Below are 21,220 nucleotides of genomic sequence, written 5' to 3' on the forward strand. Positions count from 1 at the left end.
GGTAGCTGTCTATTTCTATTGAACGTCAGTGTTCGAAATATTACTAAATTGTATGAAATTTTTATAAGATAAAAACTATTGAAAAAATTGTGATAAAAAGATAAATAATCTTCGCAAGTTCTATATAGACACTTCTTGAAATTATTTATTGTAATAGTTTCTGGAAGACAATTTCTAATCGTTTCTCCACAAACCTTATGGAGGTGTTTCCCCCCACCTCCAGTGGCTCAGCGGTATATCTGTTGGCTTACAACGCTAAAACCGGGTCTCAATACCCATGGTGGGCAGAGCACAGATAGCTCATTGTGTAGCTTTATGCTTAATTCAAAACAACAACAACCTTATGGAGGTACTCTCCTAGGTTTTATAACTGATGTTTCTGGAAAATACTTTAGTAACTTTTCGTTTAGAGCCTCATGTCAGTAAGTTATTATAAGTTAATTGAATTCAAATATAAATAATACTATTTAAATTAAATGAACAAAGGTCTTTCGTTTGGACGATTTCATGCTAATTATGCTAACAAATTACGATCAAAATTAATTTTATAGAGAAAAAACATATTCTAAACTAATTAAGTAAACTCAGTATAACAAATATATCAGAAGTACGTAACGTCATAATTCAATATACAGAAACTAAATTCTATAGTAATTAGAATGTGCTATTTATTAGTTAAACACTCTCGCTATTAGCGATGTTTTCGGTCGTAATCCCAGTAGTACCTCACGAGATTTTCCAAGTTGAATCCTAAATCAAGGAACATAACAATTGAAATTGACTTTCCTTAATAAAAAAATTAATGGTAATAATATTCAAGGAGAAATAATAAACTTAAACGGGTCATATTAGATTGTTTTATTGGTTTGAATTCATTATATTAGAAATAAAAATTCGTGTCGACTACTAAAGAACGTTACCATTAAGTATCACCAGGTTATCGATGGATATTTTTAAATTAGAGTTGTGATTTTTTTTCACACTCACCACCTTACCTCAAGCCCAATAAAATTATTGTTGACTGACTTTCAAAGAACATTTGTTAAAAAGTAATCAGTTGATAAAACTGTATGAATATTAATATATTTCAATATAAGATTTAAATAAACTCTATGGTCACGTAATTTAGTGAATGTATATAAAAATGCAGAATTTTCTCATTAATTCAGTACCGTTTAAAGGCATGGTTGCAATATGTCAATTTTAAAACGTCATAGTCGTTAATCCAACAGTATTTCTGTTTAACAATCTTCTGTTAAAAACTTCACAATTTAACACCAGAAAATCATTAATCCAACAGTATTTCTGTTTAACAATCTTCTGTTAAAAACTTCACAATTTAACACCAGAAAATCATTAATCCAACAGTATTTCTGTTTAACAATCTTCTGTTAAAACTTCACAATTTAACACCAGAAAATCATTAATCCAACAGTATTTCTGTTTAACAATCTTCTGTTAAAAACTTCACAATTTAACACCAGAAAATCATTAATCCAACAGTATTTCTGTTTAACAATCTTCTGTTAAAAACTTCACAATTTAACACCAGAAAATCATTAATCCAACAGTGCAACAATTTAACAATCTTCTGTTAAAAACTTCACAATTTAACACCAGAAAATCATTAATCCAACAGTACAACAATTTAACAATCTTCTGTTAAAAACTTCACAATTTAACACCAGAAAATCATTAATCCAACAGTGCAACAATTTAACAATCTTCTGTTAAAAACTTCACAATTTAACACCAGAAAATCATTAATCCAACAGTACAACAGTTTAACAATCTTCTGTTAAAAACTTCACAATTTAACACCAGAAAATCATTAATCCAACAGTATTTCTGTTTAACAATCTTCTGTTAAAAACTTCACAATTTAACACCAGAAAATCATTAATCCAACAGTACAACAGTTTAACAATATTCTGTTAAAAACTTCACAATTTAACACCAGAAAATCATTAATCCAACAGTATTTCTGTTTAACAATCTTCTGTTAAAAACTTCACAATTTAACACCAGAAAATCATTAATCCAACAGTATTTCTGTTTAACAATCTTCTGTTAAAAACTTCACAATTTAACACCAGAAAATCATTAATCCAACAGTATTTCTGTTTAACAATCTTCTGTTAAAAACTTCACAATTTAACACCAGAAAATCATTAATCCAACAGTACAACAATTTGTTTAACAATCTTCTGTTAATCCAACAGTATTTCTGTTTAACAATCTTCTGTTAAAACTTCACAATTTAACACCAGAAAATCATTAATCCAACAGTATTTCTGTTTAACAATCTTCTGTTAAAAACTTCACAATTTAACACCAGAAAATCATTAATCCAACAGTACAACAATTTAACAATCTTCTGTTAAAAACTTCACAATTTAACACCAGAAAATCATTAATCCAATAATACAACAGTTTACCAATCTTCTGTTGAAAACGTTACAATTTAACACCAGGAAATCATTAATCCAACAGTACAACAGTTTAACAATCTTCTGTTGAAAACGTTACAATTTAACACCAGGAAATCATTAATCCAACAGTACAACAGTTTAACAATCTTCTGTTGAAAACGTTACAATTTAACACCAGGAAATCATTAATCCAACAGTACAACAGTTTAACAATCTTCTGTTGAAAACGTTACAATTTAACACCAGGAAATCATTAATCCAACAGTACAACAGTTTAACAATCTTTTATTAATAACTCTTTAAAATCCAACATCAGGTAAGCATTAATCCAACAGTATTTCTGTTTAATAATTTTAGATATACGCTGGTTACGACTTCGTTTAATATGTATGACTAAGGAAAGTTCTCCTCAAATAATTATTCTTATATTTTATTGAACAATTTTCAATTTTTGGACGATCCCTACCAGTATCTAAAATATGAACTCGTCGCCTGATTCTATTTTAGCACGTGAAGTTACTTTCAGTGTGATTTGTGGAACAATTAAAGACTCTTTAATCAATGTTGTGACTTAAACAGACACCTTAAATGTTTTCTTTCTTCACAGGGTATGGCTTATCTCCATGTAAGCGAGGTCCGTTGCCATGGGAACCTAAAGTCTTCCAATTGTGTGGTTGACAGCAGGTTTGTATTGAAAATCACGGACTTCGGTTTCCACAGCCTGCGAGTATATGACGAGAATGTTGATTCCTACGACTATTGGAGAAGTAAGTGAACCCTAAACGTGTTTGCTTCTAAAGAACGTTTTCGTTTTAAAACATGATTCAAAATTACGCAGTCACTCAACCACCTGTTATTATAACTATGCTTTGCAAACTGTGCTTTCTTCAACATTTCTTAACGAGAAAAATAAGGCATTAGAGAAAACAGTGAAAATTAATTTTAGATAACACTTAGGGTAGATGTAACATATTTAAATCTGATATCGACTATATCAAAATAATATTTTGATTAAAGTCAGAAGTCGGCAAAATTACTTTTTATTTTAATTATTTGTTTGTTTGTTTTTAATTTCGCACAAAGCTACTCGAGGGCTATCTGCGCTAGCCGTACCTAATTTAGCAGTGTAAGACTAGAGGGAAGGCAGCTAGTCATCACCACCCACCGCCAACTCTTGGGCTACTCTTTATCCAATGAATACTGGGACTGACTGTTACATTATAACGCCCTCACAGCTGAAAGGACGAGCATTTTTAGCTTGGTTTGTTTTGAATTTCGCGCAAAGCTACTCGAGGACTATCTGTGCTAGCAGTCTCTAATTTAGCAGTGTAAGACTACAGGGAAGGCATGTTGGGCGGCAAGTGTTTGTTTCACTAACATCACCACACAAGTGTATAATTTGTTTGTTTTTTAATTTCGCGCAAAGCTACAAGAGGGCTATCTGCGCTAGCCGTCCCTAATTTAGCAGTGTAAGACTAGAGGGAAGGCACCTAGTCATCACCACCCACCGCCAACTCTTGGGCTACTTTTTACCAACGAATAGTGGGATTGACCGTCACATTACAACGCCCCCACGGCTGAAAGGGCGAGCATGTTTGATGTGACTGGGATTCGAACCCGTGACCCTCGGATTACGAGTCGAGTGCCTTAACCACCTGACCATGCCGGGCCCCACCAAAGAGAAAGGGTACACTTAAAATTCATTTATTTTAATTTCGGAAATACTGAAGCGCAAATATAGGTATTACTGTCCTAGTTTACGGTTAGAAAAAGATAGATAATTATGCGTTCTATATAAAGATGTTCGTAAAATATATTAAGATAAAGTTCTACTAGCTGTACCACCTTGTGGTGGATAGTTTGGTTTGTTTTTAATTTCGCGCAAAGCTACAAGATGACTATTTGCGTTAGCCGTCCCTAATTTAGTTGTGTAAGACTAGAGGGAAGGCAGCTAGTCATCACCACCCACCGCCAACTCTTGGGCTGCTCTTTTATCAACGAATAATGGGATTGACCGTTACTTTATAGCGCCTCAACGGCTTAAAGGGCCTCACTTCTGCTATGTAAGGTACTGAGTATTTACAAAAATGTTTCAAGAAGGATAAGAAAAATCAGAACGCGCCGTTTGCGAAACAACACTTGTCGTTACTTTAGCTTTGCAACTGCTTGTTAACTCCCAGTCGTGGCACAGCAAAATTTCCACGAACTCACATTGCTAGGACTAGTTTTTGATAAGCCTGGTTGGCAATGCACAGATAGCTTATTATGTAGTTTGGTGCTTAAGTCTACAATAATCAATAAAAGAAAAACAACTAGACGACCTGAACTCTGTCCACCATGTGGAAGTTAACCGAACTACATCATTGTAGGTCCGTAACCTTGCCACTGACACTCAAAATAGATTTTATTTCTCGAACTATCTTTAAAATATTAGCGCTGAGACTAACGTGAACCTTAAAGATATGATGAACACGACCAACAATGATTTTATTATTGTTTTAACAGCAACACCGAAACGGCAATGAATTCCTTTACCTTTATGAAACGTGCTTTTAATTTGTAATTTTACATATATTAATTAAATGTGACGGTCAATCCCACTATTCGTTGGTAAAAAAGTAGTCCAATATTGGCGGTGGGTGGGGATCACTAGCTGCCTTCCCTCTAGTCTTACACTGCTAAATTAGGGACGGCTAGCGCAGATAGCCCTCTTGTAGCTTTGCGCGAAATTGAAAAAACAAACAAACTATACACTTGTGTGGTGATGTTAGTGAAACAAACACTTGCTCTAAAGAAGGTTTGTCTGTTCTTACTCATTCCTGCGATTGTTAGTCCAATATTTTACTTCATAACGATACTTTAAAAACGACGGTCGAGTGCATATTTGCAGACAACAGTTTCCAGCCTTTTAATCTTATAATCGATTTTCATTCTGCTGAGACCAAGAAAAAGACGTTGGTGTTCGTTGTTTAAAGCTTTTAAGAAAAACAAACAAACAAGAAGAAACGTCTATGTCTATCGTTCTTTAAATCTGGTTTATCTTATTGGTTCAGGTTGGTGTACAAAGTCGTAACAACAAGGAGAGAAGTCTATAAATCAGAAAAAGACCATAAATCCTGACTTGAGAACAAATCTTGTCTTTTCTGATTGCTTTAAATATTTCGTAAGAGTATAATAAATTGGAAAAACATCCATACCACTAACGTGTTATATGACACAGCATTTTCCAGTTGTGTTTACAAGTAATTGTGTTCCCCCTTAGTACAGCGGTAAGTCTACGGATTTACAACGCTAAAATCGGTGGAGTTCGATTCCCCTCGGTGGACTCAGCAGATAGCTCGATGTGGCTTTGCTATATGAAAACACACACACACAAGTAGTTGTACTTATTTTAGATTTGGTTAATAGAAAGACAAAACGATTCTTACTTTTTAAAAATATATATCGTTCAGATAGTTAGTTCAGAAACAACGAGAAACAGATTGCAATAAAGAACAAATTAAACAAGGCACGGATAAGGAAGTAGTATGTTGGTTATGTAGTCAGATTACGGGTTTGAGCAAGGAACTGTCTCATTAGTCTCGCTATTAATGGCTGTTATATCACTGTGAAACACCACCATAATGTTTACTGCAAGCAACTTAAAAAACATACTTTTTTTAGAGGCATGTCTCTGATTTCAAATTGCAGTTCATCAGAGGAAGTTTCCACTCTGCCGACAGGTTCCGTCTGAGTTTCGTGCATCACGAAAACACACCATGAGAGTTTGTTTGTTTCGGAAATTCGTTCACACGAAGCTATACAATGAGTTTTCTGTGCTAACTTCACCAGTTTAAAGTTGATACACTGAAGGGAAGACAGTTGACATCCCCTAGAAATAATGGGACTATTGTAATCGTATAACAGGAATGACTGTTATTCTTATAACACATTCATGGTCCCAAAGTGTAGAGGCGTTTTGTTTTTGAACGGGACACGAACCATGGATTCTCAATAATGTACTAGGCCCGGCATGGCCAGGTGGGTTAAGGCGTTCGACATGCTTGCCCTTTCAGCCGTTGTGGCGTTATAATGTGTCGGTCAATCCCACTATTCGTCGGTAAAAGAGTATCCCAAGAGTTGGTGGTGGATGGTGATGACTAGCTACTTTCCCTCTAGTCTTACACTGCTTAATTACGGACGCAGATAGCCCTCGTGTAGCTTTGCGCGAAATTCAAAAGCAAACAAACATTATGTATTATTGAACAATGTAAGGTAGAAGGTTCATTAATAACCGGATGTTAAAACGTTAACTTTTTTGCATTCAATAAAAAAAAAACCATCAAACTGATATTTAAGTTAATATATTATTCACAGGATGTGATACAAAGGAACGGTGATGAAGCGAAAGCAAACTCTTCGGCAGCGTGAGTAGCGAATCAGAGAACAGATTAAGTTTTACGTCATTCACAGCTTCCCCGTTAAAATTACACGTTTTGGTGACGAACAGGAAAAAAAAAATCACAAATAAATATACGTTTCCTTTTGTTACTAAAAACCATACTTGTATATAACCGTATTACGTTGTTATGTGAATGTTTCTTGTTATAGGCACAGCGCAGATAATCCATGGTGTATCATAATGCTTAACAACGAACAAACAATACACAATGAGATAATCAAATTCAATTACACACCTTCACATATTTACCTATCTCCTCGTGGTTTTATACAAAATGATTCGGACTTTTCCAACATGATCTGTTAGCTGCCAGATAAAGTTGATATTATAAGTTCGTTTGTTTTGAATTTCGCGCATAGTTACAATAATGGTATTAGCGCTAACCGTCCATAATTTAGCAGTGTAAGACTAGAGGGAAGGCAACTAGTCATCACCACCCACCGCCAACGTTTGGATTATTCTTTTACCAACGAATAGTGGGATTGATTGTAACATTATAACGCCACAACGCTTTATATATTAATCTCCTCGTGATTTTATACAAAGTGGTTCAGACCATTTCAGCTTGATCTGTTAGCTGCCAGATAAAGTTGATTTTATAAGTTTGTTTGTTTTGAATTTCGCGCAAAGCTACACGAGGGCTATCAGCGCTAGTCGTCCCTTATTTAGTAGTGTAAGACTAGAGGGAAGACAACTAGTCATCACCACCTACCGCCAAACCTTGGGCTACTATTTTACCAAAGAAGAATTGGATTGACCGTCACATTATAACTCCCAACGGCTGAAAGGGCGAGCATGTTTGGTGCGACGGGGATTCGAACTCGTGACCCTCAGATTGCGAGTCGAGCGCCCTAACCACCTGGCCATGCCGGAGCCTGATTGTATAAGGCCTAGAAACAGGATTTATTCGCCGACTCCTAATTTATGATGGTTTTGTCGTGTTTGTGTACTGAGTAGGTGAAATGTACAAACGCAGTCAGTTACTTCTGGTCTTCTTTTTGACACTATTAAACGTTACTTCCAGGGGCTTTTCATGAACACTCACGTGTGTTGACGGGTGTGCTCAGGCGAGTTTGGAAATAGATGGTCCCAGCTCTGTGATCAGAGTATACACTGAATGGCAAATAGAGTTAGTTGTGACGTTTTGTGTAATTCTTTAATCATTTGTTAGTCAGTATATGTGTGTGTTTTTCTTATACCAAAGCCACATAAAGCTATCTGCTGTGTCCTCCGAGGGGTATTGAACCCCCTGATTTTAGCGTCATAAATCCGAAGACTTACCGCTACTCAGCGGAGTTAATAAAAGAAGGTCTGCCCGTGGGTCAACAGTAAAATGACGGGTGAATATATGGGATCACCCAAGGGCAGATTGTTTTATAAATGTTCGTCATTATGTAGTGAGATTATCTTACGTATTATACTTCGAACAATACGTAATACTGATAAGAGTTTTATGGAGGGCCAAAAACTGCTCAACGAAGTTTTATTTTAGCTAAATACAAAGGTTTCTTTTATTAATTAAATACAAATACCGATTTATTTGTAGGAGTTTGTGTGAAAATAACTTATTTTCTCTTTTAACAGCAAATAATATACTTATATATATTAACGTGGTAGAGAGAGCTTTGGGTTTGAAGTTTATATAGCTTGTAATGTGGTAGAGAGAGCTTTGGGTCTGAAGTTTATATAGCTTGTTGTAATCTGAAGTTTTTATAGCTTGTAATGTGGTAGAGAGAGCTTTGGGTCTGAAGTTTATATAGCTTGTAATGTGGTAGAGAGAGCTTTGGGTCTGAAGTTTTTATAGCTTGTAATGTGGTAGAGAGAGAGCTTGAATGTGGTGAAAGCTGAGGTTTGGGTAGCTAAGTTTATATAGGTTGTAATGTGGTAGAGAGCTTTGGGTTTAAGTTTTTTATAGCTTATGTATGTAGTGAGAAGCTTTGGGTTTAAGTTTATATATAGCTTGTAATGTGGTAGAGAGCTTTGGGTCCTAGAGTTTTATAGCTTGTGATGTGGTAGAAGCTTTGGGTTTGAAGTTTTATAGCTTGTAATGTGGTAGAGAGTTCTGAAGTTTATATAGCTTGTAATGTGGTAGAGAGAGCTTTGGGTTTGAAGTTTTTATAGCTTGTAATGTGGTAGAGAGAGCTTTGGGTTTGAAGTTTATATAGCTTGTCTAGAGAGAACTGAAGTTTATATAGCTTGTAATGTGGTAGAGAGAGCTTTGGGTTTGAAGTTTTTAGCCTGTAATGGCAGAGAGAGGTTGTAGCTGAAGCCTTATAGCTTGTAGAGAGAGAGCTTTGTCTGAAGTTTTTATAGTGTTGGCAGAGAGAGTGAAGTTTATATAGCTTAATGTAATGTGGTGTAATGTGGAGAGAGAGCTTTGGGTCTGAAGTTTTTATTTTAATAGCTGGGTTGAAGTTTATAATGTAATGTAGAGAGAGCTTTGGGTCTGAAGTTTTATAGCTTGTAATGTGGAGAGAGCTTTGGGTCTGAAGTTTTATAGTTTAATATAGCTTGTAATGTGGTAGAGAGAGCTTTGAAGTTTATATAGCTTGTAATGTGGTAGAGAGAGCTTTGGGTTCTGAAGTTTTTATAGCTTGTAATGTGGTAGAGAGAGCTTTGGGTCTGAAGTTTTTATAGCTTGTAATGTGGTAGAGAGAGCTTTGGGTCTGAAGTTTATATAGCTTGTAATGTGGTAGAGAGAGCTTTGGGTCTGGAAGTTTATATAGCTTGTAATGGGTGAAGTTTTATAGCCTGTAATGTGGTAGAGAGAGCTTTGGGTTTGAAGTTTTATAGGTTGTAATGTGGCAGAGAGAGAGAGATTTTATAGCTTGTAATGTGGTAGAGAGAGCTTTGGGTCTGAAGTTTTTATAGCTTGTAATGTGGTAGAGAGAGCTTTGGGTCTGAAGTTTTTATAGCTTGTGATGTGGTAGAGAGAGCTTTGGGTCTGAAGTTTTTATAGGTTGTAATGTGGTAGAGAGAGCTTTGGGTCTGAAGTTTTATAGCTTGTAATGTGGTAGAGAGAGCTTTGGGTCTGAAGTTTTTATTTGTATAGCTTGTAATGTGGTAGAGAGAGCTTTGGGTCTGAAGTTTTATTTTATAGCTTGGGTCCTGAAGTTTTATAGTGTAATGTGGTAGAGAGCTTTGGGTCTGAAGTTTATATAGCTTTGGGTCTGTAATGTGGTAGAGAGAGCTTTGGGTCTGGAGTTTATATAGCTTGTAATGTGGTAGAGAGAGCTTTGGGTTTGAAGTGAAGTTTTATAGCTTGTAATGTGGTAGAGAGAGCTTTGGGTTTGAAGTTTTTATAGCTTGTAATGTGGTAGAGAGAGCTTTGGGTCTGAAGATTTTATAGCTAGTAATGTGGTAGAGAGAGCTTTGGGTTTGAAGTTTATATAGCTAGTAATGTGGTAGAGAGAGCTTTGGGTCTGAAGTTTTATAGCTTGTAATGTGGTAGAGAGAGCTTTGGGTTTGAAGTTTATATAGCTAGTAATGTGGTAGAGAGAGCTTTGGGTCTGGAGTTTTTATAGGTTGTAATGCGGTAGAGAGAGCTTTGGGTCTGAGTCTATCCTCAAACCGACTAGCGAACAATCATTAGTTCTCATTTAAAGAATAAATTGTGATTTATTTAGTGACAGCTACAAATTTGTGAGGCTGTAGTGGGCTGGTATTTTATGTTCACATATCATAGACTGGCTTGAGTAAGCTAATAAAATATTAATTTTCAAAAAATATGTAACACGATAAAAGTGTGTTTTTTTTTACTTTATTATAAATCTCATTTCTTCAGAAAGATATATTAAATGTCACCTTTGTGGAAATATAAGATTCTAGTCACAAAATACCAATCATGGTAGATAGTTACGAATTTACATTGAGAGTATGAACAAATTTAGGCTTGACGAGGTTCCCCATGTTAGGAACATCATCTCCCCATAAATCACAATAGTAACTTTCCATGAATTACTATTACTAACATACACCTAAAAAGTGAATAAACAGACTATTCGATGGAACTGCATTTTGAATTATCTCTTCTTTCACTTGCATGTGAAATTTAGAATATCTTCAGGAATACTCTTTCGCCTGTAAAACTGTTTTCACTGCATAACAGCACGATTATGAAATATAACATACCTACTGGGAACGTCCATCTTCATTTTTGTATGTCTACTGTGTTTGCTTTTCATTTTTACTCCTTTAATTGTTAAATTCTAAGTTTTATTTTTGTTTTCTCGTGCCTAATTTTGTTTTTCAATTCTTAAGTTGTATTCTACTACTTTTATATGTCTCAATTTGTTTATTTTATACACAGTATATATGTTATAAAAGTCAACCAGTTGATTTTAATACTTTTTTTTAGCTCAATGTGTCAGGACCCTTTCTTATATTATTATTTTTTCACTTGTGTCCCCTTCCTCATGTTTATCATTTTATAAAACCCACGCGTTCAACGACCACGTAAGTATCAACACTGTGTTCCTTTTCATTGATCCAATTGATTACTTTGTTTCGCTATTTTTTTCTGTTTGTTTGTTGTTGTTTTTTTTAATTTCGCGCAAAGGTACACCAGGACAATCTGCGCTAGCCGTCCCTAATTAAGCAGTTTAAGACTAGAGGGAAGGCAGCCAGTCATCGCCACCTACCGCCAATTCTTGGGCTACTCTTCTACCAATGAATAGTGGGATTGACCGTAACATTATAACGCCCCTACAGCTGAAAGGTTCGAGTATGTTTGATGTGACGTGGATTGGAACCCGTGACCCTCGGATTACGACTCGAGTGCCTTAACCACCTGGCCATGCTGGGTCTTTTCTGTTTGAATAGAGTGTGTGCAATCAGCGGTATTTCTTAGAGTGTTTGTTAATAAACTATTCGATTGCTTTATATATTTTATGTATTTTAAAAAACACGCTATGATAAAAAGGACGAGCTATTGCTATACGAAGTTTCCCGCGACTCCAAAAATAATAGTTTGTATTTGTTAAAAGAATGAAGGAAAGGGAAGTGATGAATAGGAATCGATACACTTGTTGAATTATTTTTTTTCTCCTTCATAATTTATTTATTCACGAATGTGTATTTTCTTTCGAAGTTAATAATTTCGGTCTTCCTCTCCTTTCAGGGAAACTGTGGACCGCTCCTGAACTTCTGCGCATGCCCCATCAGTCAAGAGAAGGTACACAGAAGGGCGACATATATGCGTTTGCTATCATTACACATGAAATTGTAGTGCGTCAAGGCCCATTCTATCTGGGTGTTTTAGACGTCATCCCAAGAGGTAAGACTTTCTTGTTGTCAGAGAAATAAACTTTTAAATTGTATATACATTTATGTAAATACTGCATACCGTGAAGCATTACAGTTACCCCCCTTCCCTATCCCACGAGAAAGAAGAAAATCTGAGGCGTTATAAAACCTTGCATTTTCAAAAAATACCGGTTAGCATGTGTTCATGAAGCTTTTGTTTTCGAGCGGAATTAACCAAAATAACCAAGTTTAACACTCAGTGGCACGTGCTGTTAAGGTGGTGCGTTCCCTTCGCAACAGTAGTGCGCGTGGTTGACTGCCGAAGAAACGAGCTTGTTGGAAGGAAAGAAAACGGAGAGCCTGTTAAAGGTTATGGCCACGTCCAAGAACCACAACGCCAAACTAGCAATGGTGCAGTGTTCCTTGGAATGCTGTTACTGCGAAAGTAAGTCCGTGTTAGTCTCTTAAAAATCTCCGTACACTTGTATTACATTTTGTTTCAGGAATAAAACAAATGTAAAACACTTGTATTAGATTTTGTTTCAGGGATAAAACAAATGTAAAACACTAGTATTACATTTTGTTTTAGGAATAAAACAAATGTAAAACACTTGTATTACATTTTGTTTTAGGAATAAAACAAATGTAAAACACTTGTATTAGATTTTGTTTCAGGAATAGAGGAAATGTAAAACACTTGTATTACATTTTGTTTCAGGAATAGAGGAAATGTAAAACACTTGAATCAGATTTTGTTTCAGGAATAGAGGAAATGGGAAACACTAGTGTTATACATTGTTTCAGGAATAAAGGAAATGGAAATATTAGTATTATATATTGTTTCAGGAATAAAGGAAATGGGAAGCACTAGTATTATATATTGTTTCAGGAATAAAGGAAATGGAAATATTAGTATTATATATTGTTTCAGGAATAAAGGAAATGGAAATATTAGTATTATATATTGTTTCAGGAATAAAACAAATGTAAAACACTTGTATTACATTTTGTTTCAGGGATAAAACAAATGTAAAACACTTGTATTACATTTTGTTTCAGAAATAGAGGAAATGGGAAACACTAGTATTAGATTTTGTTTCAGGAATAGAGGAAATAGGAAACACTAGTATTACATTTTATTTTAGGGATAGAGGAAATGGGAAACACTAGTATTAGATTTTGTTTCAGGAATAGAGGAAATAGGAAACACTAGTATTATATATTGTTTCAGGAATAGAGGAAATAGGAAACACTTGTATTACATTTTGTTTTAGGGATAGAGGAAATGGGAAACACTAGTATTAGATTTTGTTTTAGGGATAGAGGAAATGGGAAACACTAGTATTAGATTTTGTTTTAGGGATAGAGGAAATGGGAAACACTAGTATTAGATTTTGTTTCAGGAATAGAGGAAATAGGAAACACTAGTATTATATATTGTTTCAGGAATAGAGGAAATAGGAAACACTTGTATTACATTTTGTTTTAGGGATAGAGGAAATGGGAAACACTAGTATTAGATTTTGTTTCAGGAATAGAGGAAATAGGAAACACTAGTATTATATATTGTTTCAGGAATAGAGGAAATAGGAAACACTAGTATTATATTTTGTTTCAGGAATAGAGGAAATGGGAAACACTAGTATTAGATTTTGTTTCAGGAATAGAGGAAATAGGAAACACTAGTATTATATATTGTTTCAGGAATAGAGGAAATGGGAAACACCAGTATTAGATTTTGTTTCAGGAATAGAGGAAATAGGAAACACTAGTATTATATATTGTTTCAGGAACAGAGGAAATGGGAAACACTAGTATTATATATTGTTTCAGGAACAGAGGAAATGGGAAACACTAGTATTAGATTTTGTTTCAGGAATAGAGGAAATAGGAAACACTAGTATCAGATTTTGTTTCAGGAATAGAGGAAATGGGAAACACTAGTGTTATACATTGTTTCAGGAATAAAGGAAATGGGAAACACTAGTATTATATTTTGTTTCAGGAATAGAGGAAATGGGAAACACTAGTATTAGATTTTGTTTCAGGAATAGAGGAAATAGGAAACATTAGTATTATATATTGTTTCAGGAATAGAGGAAATGGGAAACACTAGTATTAGATTTTGTTTCAGGAATAGAGGAAATAGGAAACACTAGTATTATATATTGTTTCAGGAACAGAGGAAATGGGAAACACTAGTATTATATATTGTTTCAGGAACAGAGGAAATGGGAAACACTAGTATTAGATTTTGTTTCAGGAATAGAGGAAATAGGAAACACTAGTATCAGATTTTGTTTCAGGAATAGAGGAAATGGGAAACACTAGTGTTATACATTGTTTCAGGAATAAAGGAAATGGGAAACACTAGTATTATATATTGTTTCAGGAATAAAGGAAATGGAAATATTAGTATTATATATTGTTTCATGAATAAAGGAAATGGGAAACACTAGTATTAGATTTTGTTTCAGGAATAGAAGAAATGGGAAACACTAGTATTATATATTGTTTCAGGAACAGAGGAAATGGGAAACACTAGTATTAGATTTTGTTTCAGGAATAGAGGAAATGGGAAACACTAGTATTATATATTGTTTCAGGAATAGAGGAAATGGGAAACACTAGTATTAGATTTTGTTTCAGGAATAGAGGAAATGGGAAACACTAGTATTAGATTTTGTTTCAGGAATAGAGGAAATAGGAAACATTAGTATTATATATTGTTTCAGGAATAGAGGAAATGGGAAACACCAGTATTAGATTTTGTTTCAGGAATAGAGGAAATAGGAAACACTAGTATTATATATTGTTTCAGGAACAGAGGAAATGGGAAACACTAGTATTATATATTGTTTCAGGAACAGAGGAAATGGGAAACACTAGTATTAGATTTTGTTTCAGGAATAGAGGAAATAGGAAACACTAGTATCAGATTTTGTTTCAGGAATAGAGGAAATGGGAAACACTAGTGTTATACATTGTTTCAGGAATAAAGGAAATGGGAAACACTAGTATTATATATTGTTTCAGGAATAAAGGAAATGGAAATATTAGTATTATATATTGTTTCATGAATAAAGGAAATGGGAAGCACTAGTATTAGATTTTGTTTCAGGAATAGAAGAAATGGGAAACACTGGTATTATATATTGTTTCAGGAACAGAGGAAATGGGAAACACTAGTATTAGATTTTGTTTCAGGAATAGAGGAAATAGGAAACACTAGTATTATATATTGTTTCAGGAATAGAGGAAATGGGAAACACCAGTATTAGATTTTGTTTCAGGAATAGAGGAAATGGGAAACACTAGTATTAGATTTTGTTTCAGGAATAGAGGAAATAGGAAACACTAGTGTTATATATTGTTTCAGGAATAGAGGAAATGGGAAACACCAGTATTATATATTGTTTCAGGAATAAAGGAAATGGGAAACACTAGTATTAGATTTTGTTTCAGGAATAGAGGAAATAGGAAACACTAGTATTATATATTGTTTCAGGAATAGAGGAAATGGGAAACACCAGTATTACATATTGTTTCAGGAATAAAGGAAATTGGAAACACTAGTATTAGATTTTGTTTCAGGAATAGCGGAAATGGGAAACACTAGTATTATACATTGTTTCCGGAATAGCGGAAATGGGAAACACTATTATTAGATTTTGTTTTAGAAATAAAGGAAATGGGAAACACTGGTATTAGATTTTGTTTCAGAAATAGAGGAAATGGGAAACTCTAGTATTATATATTGTTTCAAAAATAAAGGAAATGGGAAACACTAGTATTATATATTGTTTCAGGAATAAAGGAAATGGGAAACACTAGTATTAGATTTTGTTTCAGAAATAGAGGAAATGGGAAACACTATTATTAGATTTTGTTTTAGAAATAAAGGAAATGGAAAACACTAGTATTAGATTTTGTTTCAGGAATAGAGGAAATGGGAAACACTAGTATTATATATTGTTTCAGGAATAAAGGAAATGGGAAACACTAGTATTATATATTGTTTCAGGAATAAAGGAAATGGGAAACACTAGTATTAGATTTTGTTTCCGGAATAAAGGAAATGGGAAACACTATTATTATATTTTGTTTTAGAAATAAAGGAAATGTGAAACACTGGTATTAGATTTTGTTTCGGGAATAGAGGAAATGGGAAACTCTAGTATTAAATTTTGTTTCCCGAATATAGGAAATGGGAAACACTAGTATTAGATTTTGTTTCCGGAATAAAGGAAATGGGAAACACTAGTATTATATATTGTTTCAGGAATAAAGGAAATGGGAAACACTAGTATTATATATTGTTTCAGGAATAAAGGAAATGGGAAACACTAGTATTATATATTGTTTCAGGAATAAAGGAAATGGGAAACACTATTATTAGATTTTGTTTTAGAAATAAAGGAAATGGGAAACACTAGTATTAGATTTTGTTTCAGGAATAGAGGAAATGGAAACACTAGTATTATGTATTGTTACAGGAATAAAGGAAATAGGAAACACTAGTATTATATATTGTTTCAGGAATAAAGGAAATGGAAACACTAGTATTATATATTGTTTCAGGAATAAAGGAAATGGGAAACACTAGTATTATATATTGTTTCAGGAATAAAGGAAATGGGAAACACTAGTATTATATATTGTTTCAGGAATAAAGGAAATGGGAAACACTATTATTAGATTTTGTTTTAGAAATAAAGGAAATGGGAAACACTAGTATTAGATTTTGTTTCAGGAATAGAGGAAATGGAAACACTAGTATTATGTATTGTTACAGGAATAAAGGAAATAGGAAACACTAGTATTATATATTGTTTCAGGAATAAAGGAAATGGAAACACTAGTATTATATATTGTTTCAGGAATAAAGGAAATGGGAAACACTAGTATTATATATTGTTTCAGGAATAAAGGAAATGGGAAACACTAGTATTAGATTTTGTTTCTGGAATAAAGGAAATGGGAAACACTATTATTAGATTTTGTTTTAGAAATAAAGGAAATGTGAAACACTGGTATTAGATTTTGTTTCGGGAATAGAGGAAATGGGAAACACTTGTATTACATTTTGTTTTAGGGATAGAGGAAATGGGAAACACTAGTATTAGATTTTGTTTCAGGAATAGAGGAAATAGGAAACACTAGTATTATATATTGTTTCAGGAATAGAGGAAATAGGAAACACTAGTATTATATTTTGTTTCAGGAATAGAGGAAATGGGAAACACTAGTATTAGATTTTGTTTCAGGAATAGAGGAAATAGGAAACACTAGTATTATATATTGTTTCAGGAATAGAGGAAATGGGAAACACCAGTATTAGATTTTGTTTCAGGAATAGAGGAAATAGGAAACACTAGTATTATATATTGTTTCAGGAACAGAGGAAATGGGAAACACTAGTATTATATATTGTTTCAGGAACAGAGGAAATGGGAAACACTAGTATTAGATTTTGTTTCAGGAATAGAGGAAATAGGAAACACTAGTATCAGATTTTGTTTCAGGAATAGAGGAAATGGGAAACACTAGTGTTATACATTGTTTCAGGAATAAAGGAAATGGGAAACACTAGTATTATATTTTGTTTCAGGAATAGAGGAAATGGGAAACACTAGTATTAGATTTTGTTTCAGGAATAGAGGAAATAGGAAACATTAGTATTATATATTGTTTCAGGAATAGAGGAAATGGGAAACACCAGTATTAGATTTTGTTTCAGGAATAGAGGAAATAGGAAACACTAGTATTATATATTGTTTCAGGAACAGAGGAAATGGGAAACACTAGTATTATATATTGTTTCAGGAACAGAGGAAATGGGAAACACTAGTATTAGATTTTGTTTCAGGAATAGAGGAAATAGGAAACACTAGTATCAGATTTTGTTTCAGGAATAGAGGAAATGGGAAACACTAGTGTTATACATTGTTTCAGGAATAAAGGAAATGGGAAACACTAGTATTATATATTGTTTCAGGAATAAAGGAAATGGAAATATTAGTATTATATATTGTTTCATGAATAAATGAAATGGGAAGCACTAGTATTAGATTTTGTTTCAGGAATAGAAGAAATGGGAAACACTGGTATTATATATTGTTTCAGGAACAGAGGAAATGGGAAACACTAGTATTAGATTTTGTTTCAGGAATAGAGGAAATAGGAAACACTAGTATTATATATTGTTTCAGGAATAGAGGAAATGGGAAACACCAGTATTAGATTTTGTTTCAGGAATAGAGGAAATGGGAAACACTAGTATTAGATTTTGTTTCAGGAATAGAGGAAATAGGAAACTCTAGTATTAAATTTTGTTTCCCGAATATAGGAAATGGGAAACACTAGTATTAGATTTTGTTTCCGGAATAAAGGAAATGGAAACACTAGTATTATATATTGTTTCAGGAATAAAGGAAATGGGAAACACTAGTATTATATATTGTTTCAGGAATAAAGGAAATGGGAAACACTAGTATTAGATTTTGTTTCTGGAATAAAGGAAATGGGAAACACTATTATTAGATTTTGTTTTAGAAATAAAGGAAATGTGAAACACTGGTATTAGATTTTGTTTCGGGAATAGAGGAAATGGGAAACACTAGTATTAGATTTTGTTTCAGGAATAGAGGAAATGGGAAACACTAGTATTATATATTGTTTCAGGAATAAAGGAAATGAGAAACTCTAGTATTAAATTTTGTTTCCGGAATAAAGGAAATGGGAAACACTAGTATTATATATTGTTTCAGGAATAAAGGAAATGGGAAACACTATTATTAGATTTTGTTTTAAAAATAAAGGAAATGGAAAACACTAGTATTAGATATTGTTTCAGGAATAGAGGAAATTGAAACACTAGTATTATATATTGTTACAGAAATAAAGGAAATAGGAAACTCTAGTATTATATATTGTTTCAGGAATAAAGAAAATGGAAACACTAGTATTATATATTGTTTCAGGAATAAAGGAAATGGGAAACACTAGTATTGTATATTGTTTCAGGAATAAAGGAAATGAGAAACTCTAGTATTAAATTTTGTTTCCGGAATAAAGGAAATGGGAAACACTAGTATCAGATTTTGTTTCCGGAATAAAGGAAATGGGAAACACTAGTATTATATATTGTTTCAGGAATAAAGGAAATGGGAAACACTATTATTAGATTTTGTTTCAGGAATAGAGGAAATGGGAAACTCTAGTATTATGTATTGTTTCAGGAATAGAGGAAATGGGAAACTCTAGTATTATGTATTGTTTCAGGAATAAAGGAGATGGGAAGCACTAGTATTATATATTGTTTCCGGAATAAAGGAAATGGGAAACACTAGTATCAGATTTTGTTTTTGGAATAAAGGAAATGGGAAACACTAGTATTATATATTGTTTCAGGAATAAAGGAAATGGGAAACACTATTATTAGATTTTTTTTTAGAAATAAAGGAAATGGGAAACACCAGTATTAGATTTTGTTTCAGGAATAGAGGAAATGGGAAACTCTAGTATTATGTATTGTTTCAGGAATAGAGGAAATGTGAAACACTAGTATTAGATTTTGTTTCCAGAATAAAGGAAATGGGAAACACTAGTATTATATATTGTTTCAGGAATAAAGGAAATTGGAAACACTAGTATTAGATTTTGTTTCAGGAATAAAGGAAATGGGAAACACTAGTATTAGATTTTATTTCAGGAATAAAGGAAATGAGAAATTAAAATAGCGCGTTGCTCGAATGAATCAAGTATTAAAATGTGTAACTTTCAAAAACGTTTCGTTTGTCTCATTTGTGGAACTGTCGTACAATATAAGGATGTCTGAACATATTTAAAAGTATATGAGTATTCCTCTTACAAATAAAGAGAAATGTGATTTTAAAAAATTTGTAAAAACGAATTTTTACAAAGAGATTGCTCTTATGTAGGAACAATTGTGACTGAACCGATCTCTTTAAACCTTTTTAAAGCAACAATGATGACTGAGCAAATCTCTTTAAACCATTTTAAAGCAACAATGATGACTGAGCAAATCTCTTTAAACCTTTTTAAAGCAACAATGATGACTGAGCAAATCTCTTTAAATCTTTTAAAGCAACAACGATGACTGAACCAATCTCTTTAAACCTTTTAAAGCAACAATGATGACTGAGCCAATCTCTTTAAACCTTTTAAAGGAACAATTTTAACTGGACCAATCTCTTTAAACCTTTTAAGGGAACAACTGTGAGCGAGATTTTCATCCGATTTTCACTTGATATCAGTGAGTAAGAAACAAATTTTGGTTAAGATCCAGATAAACTTCAGAGACTGTGTTAATATTATTAATAAAGGTCCGGCATGGCGAAGTGTGTTAAGGCGTGCGACTCTTAATCTGAGGGTCGCGGATTCGCATCCCCTTCGCGCCAAACATGCTCGCCCTTTCAGACATGGGGGCGTTATAATGTGACGGTCAATCTCACTATTCGTTGGTAAAAGAGTAGCCCAAGAGTTGGCGGTGGGTGGTGATGACTAGCTGCCTTCCCTCTAGTCTTACACTGCTAAAGTAGGGACGGCTAGCGCAGATAGCTCTCTTGTAGCTTTGCGCGAAATAAAAAAACAAACAAACAACAAGAAAGCATTCATAAAATATCTCTGTAGGTAACATATCCCTTCCATATTTTCGTGAGAGTATCATCTTCTTTGGAAAGTTTTCTTTTATTCTCAGTGGTAAATTGCGATAGATAATTCAATATATTGAAATGGTTGATATATCAAAACATCATAATGCAGTCTTAGTAGATTTTACTTTTATATACGTCAGAAGTTATCTTATGTGATATTGGAAGCGACACTCATTTGGTTAACAGACGGTTAGCATTCACATTGACACTAAATACGAACTGTTACTGTCTACATTTGCTAATCCTCTGACGGAATATTAAGTCTGACTGGCATTAGTGACCTTAAAGTACGGAACGCATTTCTGTGGTAATAGGACTGGGCAAACAAGGCGATAGGCCACGCCCATCCTCTCTCCGAGAAGTCAAAACGTAACAGTGTAAATAAAAATGGAACGGTTTATACATTTATGTCTATTGGTGTTTTC

The 21,220-nt window shown here is 33.6% G+C and overlaps 1 pseudogene across 1 annotated transcript in view; it reads left to right on the forward strand.

The window, feature by feature from the left end:
- LOC143222401 (atrial natriuretic peptide receptor 1-like) overlaps positions 1 to 21,220 on the forward strand; it is a 139,751-nt pseudogene that overhangs the window by 85,236 nt on the left and 33,295 nt on the right. The window contains exons 13-14 of the transcript XR_013012228.1: positions 3,040 to 3,199; positions 11,993 to 12,148. The product of XR_013012228.1 is annotated as an atrial natriuretic peptide receptor 1-like (transcript). The remainder of the gene's footprint in view (positions 1 to 3,039; positions 3,200 to 11,992; positions 12,149 to 21,220) is intronic.

Source organism: Tachypleus tridentatus, chromosome 8, assembly GCF_004210375.1.
Source record: "Tachypleus tridentatus isolate NWPU-2018 chromosome 8, ASM421037v1, whole genome shotgun sequence".
In the NCBI taxonomy this organism is placed as follows: Eukaryota; Metazoa; Arthropoda; class Merostomata; order Xiphosura; family Limulidae; genus Tachypleus; species Tachypleus tridentatus.